Here is a 17120-nt window from a genome sequence, read left to right as displayed (position 1 = left end):
TCTTCCTACTTATCACATGGGCAGCTCATAAACTTGTAATAGCTAACGTATATTTCCCAAACCAAGGGCAGCAGAAGTTTGGAGCCGATTGCAAAAGACGTCTCGAGGAGTTTGCTGGTTCCTCTCCTGTGATACTTGGGGGCGACTTTAATATCCCAATGAACCCTGCGGTGGATGTCTCTTTGGGTAAGTCTTCATATCCTGCATCTTCTATTAATAAAATAAGATCCCAGCTGCGCAGCATGAGACTAATAGATGTCTGGAGGGTTCTTAATCCAACAACCAAGGACTATAGCTTCTTCTCCAAAATACACAACACTTATAGTAGAATAGACTATTTTTTCGTTTCACATAAGCTGCTTGATATGCAGGTGAAGGCGGATGTGGGGTCGATATTGTGGTCAGATCACGCTCCTATTTACCTAACAATCTCACTTCATTCTGCCTCGAGACCAGGTTTCTCCTGGCGTCTGAATGAAAACCTGCTCCAGGATCCCATATGTAAATCCAGGATTGAACAAACAGTCACAGACTTCCTGACTGACCATGAGGAAGACACCACATCTCCCATTGTGAAATGGGAAGCTTTGAAAAGCGTAGTAAGAGGCGTTCTCATCTTCCATGGTGCTCGGTTGAAAAAAGAAAGAGCGGCGGAAATACTTAGTCTAACAGAGCAAATTCACCAACTAGAAAATAAACATAAAAGAGACCTTGAGCTTGCTCAGCTCTCCTCAGTCAGGCAAAAACTACTAACTATTATAGACCAAAAATCCAAATGCCTCAGGGAGAGACTCAAAAGCCGCTTCTATCAGCTCGGCAATAAAAGTGGTAGACTCTTGGCCAGAGCTCTTAATCAACACAATCCCAATACATACATCCCTTTTATTAAAAACAAAGAGGGGAAAAAAGTGTTTAACACCAGAGATATTCTTTCCAACTTTAGTGAATATTACAAATCTCTATATAACATAGCGGGACACTATAAAGACACACCACTACATTCTCTCCGTAATAAAATAAAATCAAATTTACAGGAACATAAACTACCCATACTGCCTGAAGGTGATCTACTTGATCTTGAAAGGGAATTCTCAGTGGAGGAAGTATCTGAAACTATTAGCGCCTTGAAACAGGGAAAGAGCCCGGGTCCTGATGGGTTCTCAGCAGGCTTCTATAAATCATTCAACACAATGCTCAGCCCAATATTCCTGAAAGCTTGTAATTTTGTCTCGCTTGGGGGTTCTTTCCCTACACAGGCACTCACCACTCACATAACAGTACTCCCCAAGCCTGGTAAAGACACTTCTACGTGTGATAATTACCGCCCGATTTCTCTGATAAATTTAGATATCAAAATATATGTAAAAATGTTAGCAAACAGATTATGCCCCCTTTTACCAAAATTAATAAACCAGGATCAGGTGGGCTTTGTTCCAGGACGAGAGGCGAGAGACAACACAATCCGAACTATCTCTCTACTTGATAGGGCGGGCAGGGAGGGGGACCCCCTGTGTATCATGTCAATCGACGCTGAAAAGGCCTTTGACCGGGTTCATTGAGAATTTATTTTTCAGACTCTAGAGGAAATTGGCCTAAAAGAAAATATGCTGCGTAGGATCTCCGCTTTGTATTCCTCTCCTAGTGCCCAGGTCAAGGTTAACTGAGCATTATCGAATGTGTTCCCGGTCAGAAATGGTACAAGGCAGGGGTGCCCACTTTCTCCCCTCCTATATATTTTAACAATGGAGCATTTGGCTGTGGCACTGAGAAATAACCCCTCAATTAATGGTATAAAATTACGTTCTGAGGAACATAAATTAGCACTTTTTGCAGATGACATCCTCCTATACATCACGTCTCCCTCTACGAGCCTACCAAACATTATTTCAGAATTACATAAATTTGGTCTCCTAAGCAACTTTAAAATGAACTCCCATAAATCCGAAATCCTAAACATTTCACTACAACTACCCTTGGTTTATCAATTAAGGACGGCCTTTCCATTTAAATGGCGCTTTGACTTCCTCACTTATCTGGGTATCAAAATTACAAGCAAAACGTCTAAACTGTTTGAGGCCAACTTTACGCCAGCCCTACAAAAAACAAACTTGGACTTGGAGAAGTGGCACGGGCTCCAATTGTCTTGGCTGGGTAGGATCAATGCAGTTAAAATGGACCTCCTACCTCGCCTCTTATATTTCTTCCAAACAATTCCCCTATACCTACCAGCTTCCTTCTTTTCCCGCCTCAAACAAATAATTACTCGTTTTATCTGGTCCCATAGTCGGGCACGATTTCATATACATCTTTAAGTAGATCTAAACTGTCAGGTGGTTTAGGCCTCCCAGATCTGGCGGTTTACAGTTATGCTTCAATAGGATCATGTATCCTGGACCTTTATCACAGTAAAAATAGCAAAAAGTGGGTAAATCTGAAAAATGACCTTAACCCCTTCACGACATGCGCCGTACATCTACTGCGCATGCCGTGAATCCCCCTTTGATGTGGGCTCCGGCGGTGAGCCCACATCAAAGTCGCGACATGTCAGCTGTTTTGTACAGCTGACATGTGCGCGCAATAGCGGCGGGTGAAATCGCTATTCACCCGCCGCTATTAACCTGTTAAATGCCGCTGTCAAACACAGCGGAATTTAACTACCGCATCCGGCCGGGCGGCCGGATATGACGTCATCGCCGACCCCCGTCACATGATCGGGGGTCGGCGATGCATCAGGAAGGTAACCATAGAGGTCCTTGAGACCTCTATGGTTACTGATGCAGGTCTGCTGTGAGCGCCCTTCTGTGGTCGGCGCTCACAGCACACCTGCATTTCTGCTACATGGCAGCGATCTGATGATCGCTGCTATGTAGCAGAGCCGATCAGGCTATGCCAGCTTCTAGCCTCCCATGGAGGCTATTGAAGCATGGCACAAGTAAAAAAAAAAATGTTTTTAAAAATATGAAAAAAATATAAAAAATATAAAAGTTTAAATCACCCCCCTTTCGCCCCATCCTAAATAAAACAATAAAAAAAAAACAAACCTACACGTATTTGGTATCGCCGTGTTCAGAATCGCCCGATCTATCAATTAAAAAAAAGCATTAACCTGATCGCTAAACGGCGTAGCGAGAAAAAAATCCAAAACGCCAGAATTACGTTTTTTTGGTCGCCGCGACATTGCATTAAAATGCAATAACGGGCGATCAAAAGAACGTATCTGCGCAAAAATGGTATCATTAAAAACATCAGCTCGGCACGCAAAAAATAAGCCCTCATCCGACCCCAGATCACGAAAAATGGAGACGCTACGGGTATCGGAAAATGGCCCTTTTTTTTTTTTTTTTTTTAGCAAAGTTTGGAATTTTTTTTCACCACTTAGATAAAAAATAACCTACTCATGTTAGGTGTCTATGAACTCGTAATGACCTAGAGAATCATAATGGCAGGTCAGTTTTAGCATTTAGTGAACCTAGCAAAAAAGCCAAACAAAAAACAAGTGTGGGATTGCACTTTTTTTGCAATTTCACCGCACTTGGAATTTTTTTCCCGTTTTCTAGTAAAAGACATGGTAAAACCAATGGTGTCGTTCAAAAGTACAACTTGTCCCGCAAAAAATAAGCCCTCACATGACCATATTGACGGAAAAATAAAAAAGTTATGGCTCTGGGAAGGAGGGAAGCGAAAAACGAACACGCAAAAATGAAAAAGGGCCTCGACTTGAAGGGGTTAATAGATGCGACTCCCAAGTTGTTCTTTGGTCCGGAGGTAAGGGGGTGGGGCCAGGCGTCTACATACCCTTCCTCACACGAAACATATTGCTTCTTATTAAAAACAGGAACAAAGACCTTCAGATTACAACTCTCCCGGGACCCCTGATTCCAATCTATGATAATCCTGCTTTTCCGGCGGGACTAAATAGAGAGATGTATCTAAACAAGAGAAAAGATTCCAAAGCCATCATCCACGACTATTTAAAGGAAACTGGGATGAAGTCTCTTCGGGAATTATTCCCAGAGGAGGAAACACACTCTGTTGATTGGTTCTTCTATGAACAACTAAAAAGTTTTATTCACACAATTTCTAAACAAACCAATATCAGCAGGCCGCTAACTCCCTTTGAGATGCTTTGCATATCAGCAAGCCCCCCGGATCATACTGTCTCGCTGCTATATAAAATCTTCCAAGAGGGAAGGGCTCCACTGCAGGGTTGGCCAATGTTTTTCTCGAAATGGGAGGGTGATCTGGGAAGACCCTTGTCGTCTGAAGATAGGGGAAAAATTATACTCTTCTCGTTCAGATCGTCATTATGCGCGGTATCACAGGAGAGGAGCTATAAGATTCTAGCAAGATGGTATAGATGCCCCTCCATGGTGCATGCGGTGTTCCCCACGACTCCTGACACCTGTTGGAGATGCCTAAAGGAAATAGGCTCTTACATGCATATTTGGTGGGACTGCCCCCCGATAAAGGATTTGTGGTTGGCCGTTGTTGAACTTCATAATAGGATGTCTATCACACAGATCCAACCCTCAGCAAGTCTAGCATTGTTGTCTTTGTGTAACCTGTCGATATCTAGGTTCAAGAGGGGCATCATCAGACACTTTCTTACTGCAGTCAGGAATCTAATCCCACGTTTTTGGAAACAAGAAAAATTCCCTTTCCGTGTGGAATTTGTGGCAGAACTTAATGACATTTATAGAATGGAGCAGCTGATAAATCAGTCTACAGGTAATGCGGAAAAAAACCTACAACACATGGGCTCCCTGGATTGCTTTTAGGGAAACCTCTGAATTAAATCACTGGATTTCCAGAACTTGACGCATTATGTAGCTCATTCGCGTGTACTCCCGAGCCGTTTCTCGACCTGCGCTCTGGCCGCTGGAGCGGGTTGGCAGCCACACTTTTTTCCCACATTCCCCACTCCCCCATCCACTCCTCTCCTTCTTTCTACCCCTCTTTCTTTCCCTTATCTTACTTTGTGTGTCTTCCTCTTACCCAGTTTGAACGTATACTATACTGTCAAATGATTACAAAGAAATGTAATAATGGCTATCTACTATCCCTGCTGTTTTTTATTATTAACACCTCATAATCTCGGGATAACCAACAACATTATTTACCAGAAAGTTGAATTACAAGACCTAAACGTTGTCACAATGCCTCACTTGACTTACTTGTAACCATTGTTTATCATTGCACTGATTTACTAGTTTGTATTGTTTGCCTTTATTCTTTATTGCTATGACCAATAAAAATTATTTATACAAAAAACAAGGACCATCGAGCCTGTCTAGGATTCAGCCGTTTGGCAGACTCGAGGTAAATCAGATTCTTATGATCGGTCAAGACCACAATACGATGCTTAGCTCCCTCAAGCCAATGTCGCCATTCCTCAAATGCCCACTTCAGAGCCAACAACTCCCGATTGCCGACATCATAATTGCGTTCAGCAGGCGAAAACTTACGGGAAAAGAAGGCACACGGTTTCATCAAGGAACCAACAGGATCCCTCAGACAAAACGGCCCCTGCCCCAATCTCAGAAGCGTCAACTTCAACCTGAAACGGAAGAGAAACATCCGGTTGGCGCAACACCGGAGCAGAAGCAAATTGACGTTTAAGCTCCTGAAAGGCAGAGACAGCCGCAGAGGACCAATTCGCCACATCAGTGCCTTTCTTCGTCAAATCGGTCAAGGGTTTAACCACACTGGAAAAATTAGCAATGAAACGGCGATAAAAATTTGCAAAACCCAAAAATTTCTGAAGTCTCTTCACGGATGTGGGCTGAATCCAATCATGAATGGCCTGAACCTTAACCGGATCCATCTCTATAGGCGAGGGAGAAAAAATAAAGCCCAAAAAAGAAACCTTCTGCACCCCAAGACACTTAGACCCTTTCACAAACAAAGCATGGTCACGAAGGATCTGAAATACCATCCTGACCTGTTGCACATGAGACTCCCAATCATCGGAAAAAATCAAAATATCGTCCAAATATACAATCAAGAATTTATCAAGATAAGTCCGGAAGATATCATGCATGAAGGACTGAAAAACAGATGGAGCATTAAGGAGTCCGAATGGCATCACAAGGTATTCAAAATGGCCTTCAGGCGTGTTAAACGCAGTTTTCCATTCATCACCCTGCTTAATACGAACAAGATTATATGCCCCCCGAAGGTCAATCTTCGTAAACCAACTAGCTCCCTTAATCCTAGCAAACAAATCGGAAAGCAAAGGTAAAGGGTATTGAAACTTGACCGTGATCTTATTCAAGAGGCGATAATCAATACAGGGTCTCAAGGAACCATCTTTTTTAGCAACAAAAAAGAACCCCGCTCCCAACGGTGAAGAAGATGGTCGAATATGCCCTTTCTCCAAAGACTCCTTAATATAGCTCCGCATGGCGGTATGTTCAGGCACAGACAGGTTGAAAAGTCGACCCTTAGGAAACTTACAGCCTGGAATCAAGTCAATAGCACAATCGCAGTCCCTGTGCGGTGGAAGGAAACTGGACTTGGGCTCATCAAATACATCCTGAAAATCAGACAAAAACTCTGGAATTTCAGAAGATGAAGAAGAGGAGATTGACATCAAAGGAACATCATTATGAACCCCCTGACAACCCCAACTAGTCACAGACATACACTTCCAATCCAACACAGGATTATGTACCTGCAACCACGGAAAACCCAGCACGATAGCATCATGCAAATTATGCAACACCAGAAATCGACAATCTTCCTGATGGACTGGCGCCATGCGCATGGTCACCTGTGTCCAAAACTGGGGCTTATTTTTAGCCAAGGGTGTAGCATCAATGCCCCTTAAAGGAATAGGGTTCTGCAAAGGCTGCAAGGGAAAACCAAAACGCTTGGCAAACTCAAAGTCCATTAAGTTCAAGGCGGCGCCTGAATCCACAAACGCCATGACAGAAAATGATGACAATAAGCAGATCAAGGACACAGATAATAAAAATTTAGGTTGTACAGTACTGATGGTAATTGAACTGGCGATCCTCTTTGTCTGCTTAGGGCAGACAGAAATGACATGAGAAGCATCGCCACAATAATAACACAACCTATTCTGACGTCTGAAACCTTGTCGTTCCGTTCTAGACAGAATCCTATCACACTGCATAGGCTCAGGAATTTGCTCTGAGGAGAACGCCACAGCGCGCACAGTTCTGCGCTCCCGCAATCGCCGGTCAATCTGAATGGCCCGAGACATGGAATCACTCAGACCGGAAGGCGTGGGAAACCCCACCATAACATCTTTAACGGATTCAGAAAGACCCTTTCTGAAAATTGCCACCAAAGCATCATTATTCCATTTAGTCAACACCGACCATTTTCTGAATTTCTGACAATACAATTCTGCCGCCTCTTGACCCTGAGACAGGGCCAACAAGGTCTTCTCCGCTTGATCCACAGAATTAGGTTCATCATATAACAATCCCAAAGCCTGAAAAAAGGAGTCTACATCAAGCAAAGCCGGATTCCCAGATTCCAGGGAAAATGCCCAATCCTGCGGGTCGCCACGCAGCAGGGAGATGACAATTTTTACCTGCTGAATGGAATCACCGAAGGATCGAGGTCTCAAAGCAAAAAACAGTTTACAGTTGTTTTTAAAACTCAAAAATTTGGACCTGTCACCAAAAAACAAATCAGGAGTAAGAATCTTCGGTTCTAAAACAGGAGTCTGAACAATATAATCAGAAATACCATGTACCCTAGCAGCAAGCTGGTCTACACCGGAGGACTAAATACCCCTATAGATGGAAATAGGAATTCTACCTTGCCTCAGAGCAGAACCCCAAAGGATAGGCAGCCCCCCACAAATATTGACTGTGAGTAGTAGAGGAAAAGACACACGCAGGCAGGAAACAGGATTTAGCAAATGAGGCACACACTAGCTAAATAGGAAAGATTAGGACAGGATACTAAGCGGTCAATATTAAAAATCCTTTCAAAAATCTCCACAGCAGAAAATACAAAAACTCCACCATCTAACTAAAGATGTGGAGCGTATATCTGCATCTCCAGAGAATCCAACAAGACTGAGAAAACACTGACACAGTCTAAGCTGGACAAGAGAAAAACAAATGAATAGCACAGAATATAAGCACACTGCATGTGTGCCACAGAAACAAAAACCAGACACTTATCTTTGCTGAATTGGCAGCAAAGCAGGAGAAGCCAGAAAGTGATCCAACACTTCAGAAGAAACATTGACAACTGGAAAGGACTAATGAATCCTGCACACCTAAATATCCCAGTCAGAACTGCAATCAGCAGCTACACCTGGCCAGGACTGCGACTCAGAGACAACTGCATTCCCACCTACAACAACTGGAGGGAACCCAAGAGTTCCTATGAGAAGGAGTTATTAGTGACTGTTGCTTGGTTTGTATGTGTGGTAATTCCTTATCCTTCTCTGTTTTGGTTTATTCCCCTACCTTCACACCCCGATGCATTTCTCTTGTTACATATGAGTGAATATTTTTCTAGGCCTGGAGTTTTCTGTTAACTCTTGTTTGTGTTGCCTTGTTTGTCAGGTTGGTGTACCATGGTGCACTGTAGCATCTCCTCTTCCCTGGGTGGGTGGGCTGGCTAACTTAGGAGATAAGGCAAGGGCGGTGGCCCTGGCATCTTCGCCATCATAAGCATCACAGGGAGCAGGGCAAGGTAGTGCGCCCCCTAGTGTTAGGAACAGGGAAGGAGGCCCGGGTCACCTGACAGCTGTGCCGTGACATTTCTCTTTAAATTTCCAGATTCGCACTCTATTTGGCTAAAAGCAGCAACCGGCAGTACAAGTGCTCCTTGTCGGTCTCGGTTTCCCTCTCCGTAGCAGTCACAAGTGACACACAGCCAAGTCTGCCTTGACATCACTGCTGAAGATGGTTATTGGCCGCAGTTGTCATGTGGGTAGACAACAGGCGACAGCTGCAATGAAGTTAATGGAGACCAACAGGGAGCACAGAAGTTGGGACACTGGAGCAACAGTAGATTTATTAGTTAAAGGGAGCTTTTTTTTAAATGCATGTATCTGTGGCTAAAAATCCTTTTTGCAATTGGGATTCATTAAAAATTTTGCACCATTTGGCTTTTACAGGCTTTTTTTGTGTCCTGGCAAATTCAACCTTGATGTGGTCTGTGGCCATAAATCAGTCAGAAAAATCAAGAAAAAAGCCTTACAAACGCCAATGAAAGTATAGCAAACGGACTGATGGATTCTTAGTTAACATTTTCTGCAGTCAGCAATAGACAGTGTAACATAATGGCTACAGAAGGCAAACTGAGCAAATGTTTTAATGAAACCAAATTGCAAAAATGAATTTTAGCACCAATTACAAATATTTAAGTAAGAAAACAAAATGTCTCCGAAAGACAACGCTTTTAAGAAATGTTTGTCATTTTATGTCATTTTTTTTGTATTATAGGTTGTCAACAGTCACACCTTCCAATCACATATTATAGTTTAGCAATATGCCATAAAAAATAAGTCTTGAAATCTTATGTTCCCACATCACATTTTTCCCATGTTTTTGTCTGCGAAAAATGCAGTATTTTACTGTCCCAGCAAGGTGAATGAGATTTCTGAAATCTCATATATACTCAGCTTATCTGTACAGGAATTAACAGAATTGTAAATTTTTTGCTCTGTTGTTATGAAGTATATCTAGATGATTGTGTTTGTCACCATCCATATGAATAGTGTTTCTCTACTATGCCCAGTAACTGTTTGGTTCCTCTAAAGGGAACCTGTGCCTCTCATTTCGCCCTAATAGTTAACTATGCGATATGAAACAAGAATATAAAACTTCATTCAAGTGTGAGGAGCTGGCCGCGGACGAAAGATTATTGGACTCATGGACGTAGAGTGGAGTCCACGGCTCTGGCTGGAGCCTGATACACGTGCTGCGGTCATGGTGTCTGGAGGAGCATGGGCTGTGACTGCAGACTATATCGGCGGGAGATACAAAAGCTGTGGGCAAACCCAAAGTTGGGAGACAGTATATGTCACATGCTACTAGGGCAGAGGAACTATCGGCCCCCGTTTGGGATTTTGTGGACTGGGGGGCATTGCATTGTGGCCATCTACCCAGAGTTGCTGTAAGACCATGGAAGTAAGGAATAAAAAATTATTGCATTGTTAAAGGGAACCTGTCACCCTGTTTTTTCAGATTGAGATAAAAATACTGTTAAATAGGGTCTGCGCTGTGCGTTACAATAGTGTATGTAGTGTACCCTGATTCCCCACCTATGCTGCAAAATACATTACCAAAGTCGCCGTTTTCGCCTGTCAATCAGGCTGGTCAGGTCAGGTGGGCGTGGTGACATCGCTGTTTCTTCCCCAGCTTTCCGTCGGTGGCGTAGTGGTGTGCGCATGTCCAAGTTCCGAATCCACTGCGCGCAGGTGAAGCAAAAGCGCGCGATCTGCGCTATTACCCTTGTCATCGGTGGGGGCGGCCATCTTCCTGAGGCCGCGCGTGCGCAGATGGGGTGCTCTGCTGCACGGGGCTTCAGGAAAATGGCCGCGGGATGCCACGCGTGCGCAGATGGAGATCGCGGCGGCCATTTTCCCAAAGCCGAGTTTGCATCTCGGCTTCAGGAAGTATGACTGTATACAATATATGATTGTATATACTTGTATACAAGTAGTATGACTGTCACTCAAGCACAAATGCCAATATTAATCTCCCACTATTTCTTTTTTTTTTCAGGAAGAATTTAAAAACCAAAATAAAAAAAAACAGACACTAGGCTTTCTGTGGCCCACAATTTGAGAGACATGGCACAGACAGGACTGGCACAGAAGCACAAAGGCCAATATTAATCTCCCACTATTTTTTTTTTTTTTCAGGGAGAATTTAAAAACAAAAATAAAAAAAACAGACACTAGACTTTCTGTGGCCCACAATTTGAGAGACATGGCACACAGGACTGGCACAGAAGCACAAAGGCCAATATTAATCTCCCACTATTTTTTTTTTTCAGGGAGAATTTTAAAAACCAAAATAAAAAAAAAACAGACACTAGGCTTTTTGTGGCCCACAATTTGAGAGAGATGGCACAGACAGGACGGGCACAGAAGCACAAAGGCCAATATTAATCTCCCACCATTTTTTTTTTCAGGGAGAATTTAAAAACCAAAATAAAAAAAAACACACACTAGGCTTTCTGTGGCCCAAAATTGGAGAGAGATGGCACACACAGGACTGGCACTCTAGCAGAAATGCCAATCTTAATCCCCCACTACTTTTTTTTTGTTAGGGAGAATTGCCAAGAAATCAGGGCCAGTATTACACACTAGGCTTTCTGTGCCCCAAAATTATAGAGAGATGGCACACACAGGACTGGCACTCTAGCAGAAATGCCAATGTTAATCTCCCACTACTTTTTTTGGTTAGGGAGAATTGCCAAGAAATCAGGGCCAGTATTACACACTAGGCTTTCTGTGCCCCAAAAGTGGAGAGAGATGGCACACACAGGACTGGCACTCTAGCAGAAATGCCAATCTTAATCTCCCACTACTTTTTTTTTATTAGGGAGAATTAAAAAAAAAAAAAAAACAGGGACTGTTACTATCTCCCTGCAGTAATCTCAGCCAGGTATGGCAGGCAGCAATAACAAGGAGTGGACTGCTGCACAAATTACATCAAAAGTGTGGACAAACAAACAAGATAGCTGTGCAGAAAGGAAGGAACAACAGGATTTGTGCTTTGAAAAAAGCAGTTGGTTTGCACAGCGGCGTACACACAGCAATGCAGCTATCAGGGAGCCTTCTAGGGCAGCGCTGAGGAAAAAAAAATGTAGCTTCCACTGTCCCTGCAAACAAAAGGTGGTGTTGGACAGTGGAAATCGCTACAGCACAAGCGGTTTGGGGGTTAAAGGACCCTGCCTAACGCTATCCCAGCTTCTGACGAAGCGGCAGCAACCTCTCCCTATGCTCAGATCAGCAGCAGTAAGATGGCGGTCGGCGGGAACGCCCCTTTATAGCCCCTGTGACGCCGCAGACAGCAAGCCAATCACTGCAATGCCCTTCTGTAAGATGGTGGGGACCAGTCCAGGACCTATGTCATCACGCTGCCCACACTCTGCGTCCACCTTCATTGGCTGAGAAATGGCGCTTTTCGCATCATTGAAACGCGACTTTGGCGCGAAAGTCGCGTACCGCATGGCCGACCCCACACAGGGATCGGGTCGGGTTTCATGAAACCCGACTGTGGCAAAAGTCGGCGACTTTTGAAAATGAACGATCCGTTTCGTTCAACCCTATCACTCACCTATTATGGTTGTGTAAGACACAACCACTGCACTTAGCATTGGTGGCTGCTGCAAGCCCCGATGTGATGATCCTTTGCTAGGTGAAGAGAAAGGGGCATCAGACTGCGCTGCTCGCTTGTCAGGACAATGTACCAGAGAAGTCCAAATAGATGTAATAGAGAATAGACTTTATTTCTACACGTTTCGTGGTTATCACACCACTTCCTCAGGACAGTCTATACACATACAGGGTCTTGTATTTATAGGAAAAGAAGGCGCATGGAGACGCCTCCTTTAAAAAAAAACACCACACCCAGTGAGTGGGGAATCTGACTTAAACACATATTCAAACTTATATGTACATCATAAAACACACGAAACAATCATAAAATATAATTGAGTATAGCACTTAAAACCATTGCTCATACATGTAAAAATCTAAATACAAAAAAACACATTTAAAAGAGTAGTTAAGCAAATGAATAACTTTTGCACGCTGGGGGAGTGCTAGAACCTACGGTGTTAAAACATTTATTCTTTGTCAGGACCCTGCTACTGATGTTTTGAACCATTGAGCCGTGGGTGGATTTGATTGGATTGTTTTGTTTGGTGGTAGTTTCACAAGAGTCTATGAAACCAAAGAGATATACTTAATAAGTAACATTTCCCACATGTCTACTTTATATGAGCACAATTCTGGAACCAAAATTTTTTTTGATTTATTTTACCAAGGGTAACCGGTGAAAATGGACTACAAAAGTTGTTGTACAATTTGTCCTGAGTATGCTGATACACCATATATGGGGGTAAACCACTGTTTGGGTGCATGGCAGAGGTCGGAAGGGAAGGAGCGCTATTTGACTTTTCAATGTAAAATTGACTGAAATTGAGATGGGACGCCATGTTGCGTTTGGAGAGCCCCTGATGTGCCTAAATATTGAAGCCCCCACAAGTGACACCATTTTGGAAAGTAGACCCCCTAAGGAACTTATCTAGATGTGTGGTGAGCACTTTCACCCACCAAGCGCTTCACAGAAGTTTATAATGCAGAGCCGTAAAAATCAAAAATCAAATTTTTTCCCAAAAATGATTTTTTGCCCCCAATTTTTTATTTTCCCAAGGGTAAGAGAAGAAATTGGACCCCAAAAGTTAGTGTCCAATTTGTCCTGAGTACGCTGATACCCCATATGTGGGGGGACTACCGTTTTGGCGCATGGCAGAGCTCGGAAGGAAAGGAGCGCCATTTGGAATGCAGACTTAGATGGATTGGTCTGCAGGTGTCACATTGCGTTTGCAGAGCCCCCACAAGTGACCCCATATTGGAAACTAGACCTCCCAAGGAACTTATCTAGATGTGTTGTGAGAACTTTGAACTCCCAAGTGTTTCACTACAGTTTATAACGCAGAGCCGTGAAAAAAATATTTTTTTAGCACCCTAAATTTTTATTTTCCCAAGGGTAACAAGAGAAATTGGACCCAAAAAGTTGTTGTCCAATTTGTCCTTACACTGATACCCCATATGTTGGGGTGAACCCTTGTTTGGGCGCACGGGAGAGCTCGGAAGGGAAGGAGCACTGTTTTACTTTTTCAATGCAGTTTTGGCTGGAATTGAGACGGGATGCCATGTCGCGTTTGGAGAGCCCCTGATGTGCCTAAACAGTGGAAACCCCCAATTCTAACAAACCCTAACCCTAGCCCCAACCCTAACCCTAACCCTAGCCATAACCCTAGCCTAAAACCCTAGCCCTAACCCTAGCCCTAACCCTAGCCCTAACACTAATCCTAGCTCTAACCCTAACCCTAGCCCTAATCCTAACTCTAGCCCTAACCCTAGCCCTAACTCTAATGGGAAAATGGAAATAAATACATTTTTAAATTTTATTATTTTTCCCTAACTAAGTGGGTGATGAAGGGGGGTTTGATTTACTATTTACAGCGGGGTTTTTTAGTGGATTTTTATGATTGGCAGCCGTCACAGACTAAAAGACGCTTTTTATTGCAAAAAAATTGTTTTTGCGTCTCCATATTTTGAGAGCTATAATTTTTCCATATTTTGGTCCACAGAGTCATGTGAGGTCTTGTTTTTTGTGGTACGAGTTGACGTTTTTATTGGTAACATTTTCGGGCACATTGACATTTTTTGATCGCTTTTTATTCCAACTTTTGTGAGGCAGAATGACCAAAAACCAGCTATTGATGAATTTCTTTTGGGGGGGGGTTTATACCGTTCCACGTTTGGTAAAATTGATAAAGCAGTTTTATTCTTCGGGTCAGTACGATTCTATTTTATAGAAAAAATAATTATTTTTGCATCGCTTTATTCTGAGGACTATAACTTTTTTATTTTGTCGCTGATGATGCTGTATGGTGGCTCATTTTTTTGCGTGACAAGATGACGTTTTCAGCGGTACCATGATTACTTACAGGTCCTTCTCAAAAAATTAGCATATAGTGTTAAATTTCATTATTTACCATAATGTAATGATTACAATTAAACTTTCATATATTATAGATTCATTATCCACCAACTGAAATTTGTCAGGTCTTTTATTGTTTTAATACTGATGATTTTGGCATACAACTCCTGATAACCCAAAAAACCTGTCTCAATAAATTAGCATATCAAGAAAAGGTTCTCTAAACGACCTATTACCCTAATCTTCTGAATCAACTAATTAACTCTAAACACATGCAAAAGATACCTGAGGCTTTTATAAACTCCCTGCCTGGTTCATTACTCAAAACCCCCATCATGGGTAAGACTAGCGACCTGACAGATGTCAAGAAGGCCATCATTGACACCCTCAAGCAAGAGGGTAAGACCCAGAAAGAAATTTCTCAACAAATAGGCTGTTCCCAGAGTGCTGTATCAAGGCACCTCAATGGTAAGTCTGTTGGAAGGAAACAATGTGGCATAAAACGCTGTACAACGAGAAGAGGAGACCGGACCCTGAGGAAGATTGTGGAGAAGGACCGATTCCAGACCTTGGGGAACCTGAGGAAGCAGTGGACTGAGTCTGGTGTGGAAACATCCAGAGCCACCGTGCACAGGCGTGTGCAGGAAATGGGCTACAGGTGCCGCATTCCCCAGGTAAAGCCACTTTTGAACCATAAACAGCGGCAGAGGCGCCTGACCTGGGCTACAGAGAAGCAGCACTGGACTGTTGCTAAGTGGTCCCAAGTACTTTTTTCTGATGAAAGCAAATTTTGCATGTCATTCGGAAATCAAGGTGCCAGAGTCTGGAGGAAGACTGGGGAGAAGGAAATGCCAAAATGCCTGAAGTCCAGTGTCAAGTACCCACAGTCAGTGATGGTGTGGGGTGCCATGTCAGCTGCTGGTGTTGGTCCACTGTGTTTCATCAAGGGCAGGGTCAATGCAGCTAGCTATCAGGAGATTTTGGAGCACTTCATGCTTCCATCGGCTGAAATGCTTTATGGAGATGAAGATTTCATTTTTCAGCACGACCTGGCACCTGCTCACAGTGCCAAAACCACTGGTAAATGGTTTACTGACCATGGTATTACTGTGCTCAATTGGCCTGCCAACTCTCCTGACCTGAACCCCATAGAGAATCTGTGGGATATTGTGAAGAGAAAGTTGAGAGACGCAAGACCCAACACTCTGGATGAGCTTAAGGCCGCTATTGAAGCATCCTGGGCCTCCATAACATCTCAGCAGTGTCACAGGCTGATTGCCTCCATGCCACGCCGCATTGAAGCAGTCATTTCTGCCAAAGGATTCCCGACCAAGTATTGAGTGCATAACTGAACATTATTATTTGATGGTTTTTTTGTTTGTTATTAAAAAACACTTTTATTTGATTGGATGGGTGAAATATGCTAATTTATTGAGACAGGTTTTTTGGGTTATCAGGAGTTGTATGCCAAAATCATCAGTATTAAAACAATAAAAGACCTGACAAATTTCAGTTGGTGGATAATGAATCTATAATATATGAAAGTTTAATTGTAATCATTACATTATGGTAAATAATGAAATTTAACACTATATGCTAATTTTTTGAGAAGGACCTGTATATCCGTCTTTTTGATCGCGTGTTATTCTACTTTTTGTTCAGTGGTGTGATAATAAAGCGTTGTTTTTTGCCTCTTTTTTTTGTTTTTTTTTACGGTGTTCACTGAAGGGGTTAACTAGTGCAACAGTTTTATTGGTAGGGTCGTTACGGACGCGGAAATACTAAATATGTGTACTTTTATTGTTTTTTTTAGTTATTTAGATAAAGTAATGTATTTATGGGAACAATATATATATATATATATATATATATATATATATATTCTTTATTTAGGATTTTTTATTTTTTTTTACACATGTGAATATTTTTTTTTTACTTTATAACATTGCCTCAGGGGGGGCATCATGTAATAGTGACAGATCGCTGATCTGACACTGAACAGCACTGTGTCAGATCAGCGATCTGACATGCACGGCTGCAGGCTTACCAGCGATTGCTCTGAGCAGGCGCTGTTAAGCCACCTCCCTGCAGGAACTTGATGTAGCCTAGCGGCCATTTTGGAGCCGGGACCTGCAGGGAGAAGGAGGTAGGAGACCCTCGGAGCAACGCGATCACATTGCGTTGCTCCGAAGGTCTCAGGGGAGAACGCAAGGAGCCCCCTCCCTGCGCGATGCTTCCCTATGCCGCCGGTACACTGTGATCATGTTTGATCGCAGTGTGCCGGGGGTTAATGTGCCAGGGGTGGTCCGTGACCGCTCCTGGCACATAGTGCCGGATGTCAGCTGCGATAGTCAGCTGACACCCGGCCACGATCGGCCGAGCTCCCCCCGTGAGCGTGGCTGATCGCATATAACATACTATCTCGTCACTGGGAAT

Source organism: Ranitomeya imitator, chromosome 3 (genome assembly GCF_032444005.1).
Source record: "Ranitomeya imitator isolate aRanImi1 chromosome 3, aRanImi1.pri, whole genome shotgun sequence".
Lineage (NCBI taxonomy): Eukaryota > Metazoa > Chordata > Amphibia > Anura > Dendrobatidae > Ranitomeya > Ranitomeya imitator.
The sequence above is the reverse complement of the archived record's forward strand: the minus strand, read 5'-3'. Positions refer to the sequence as shown.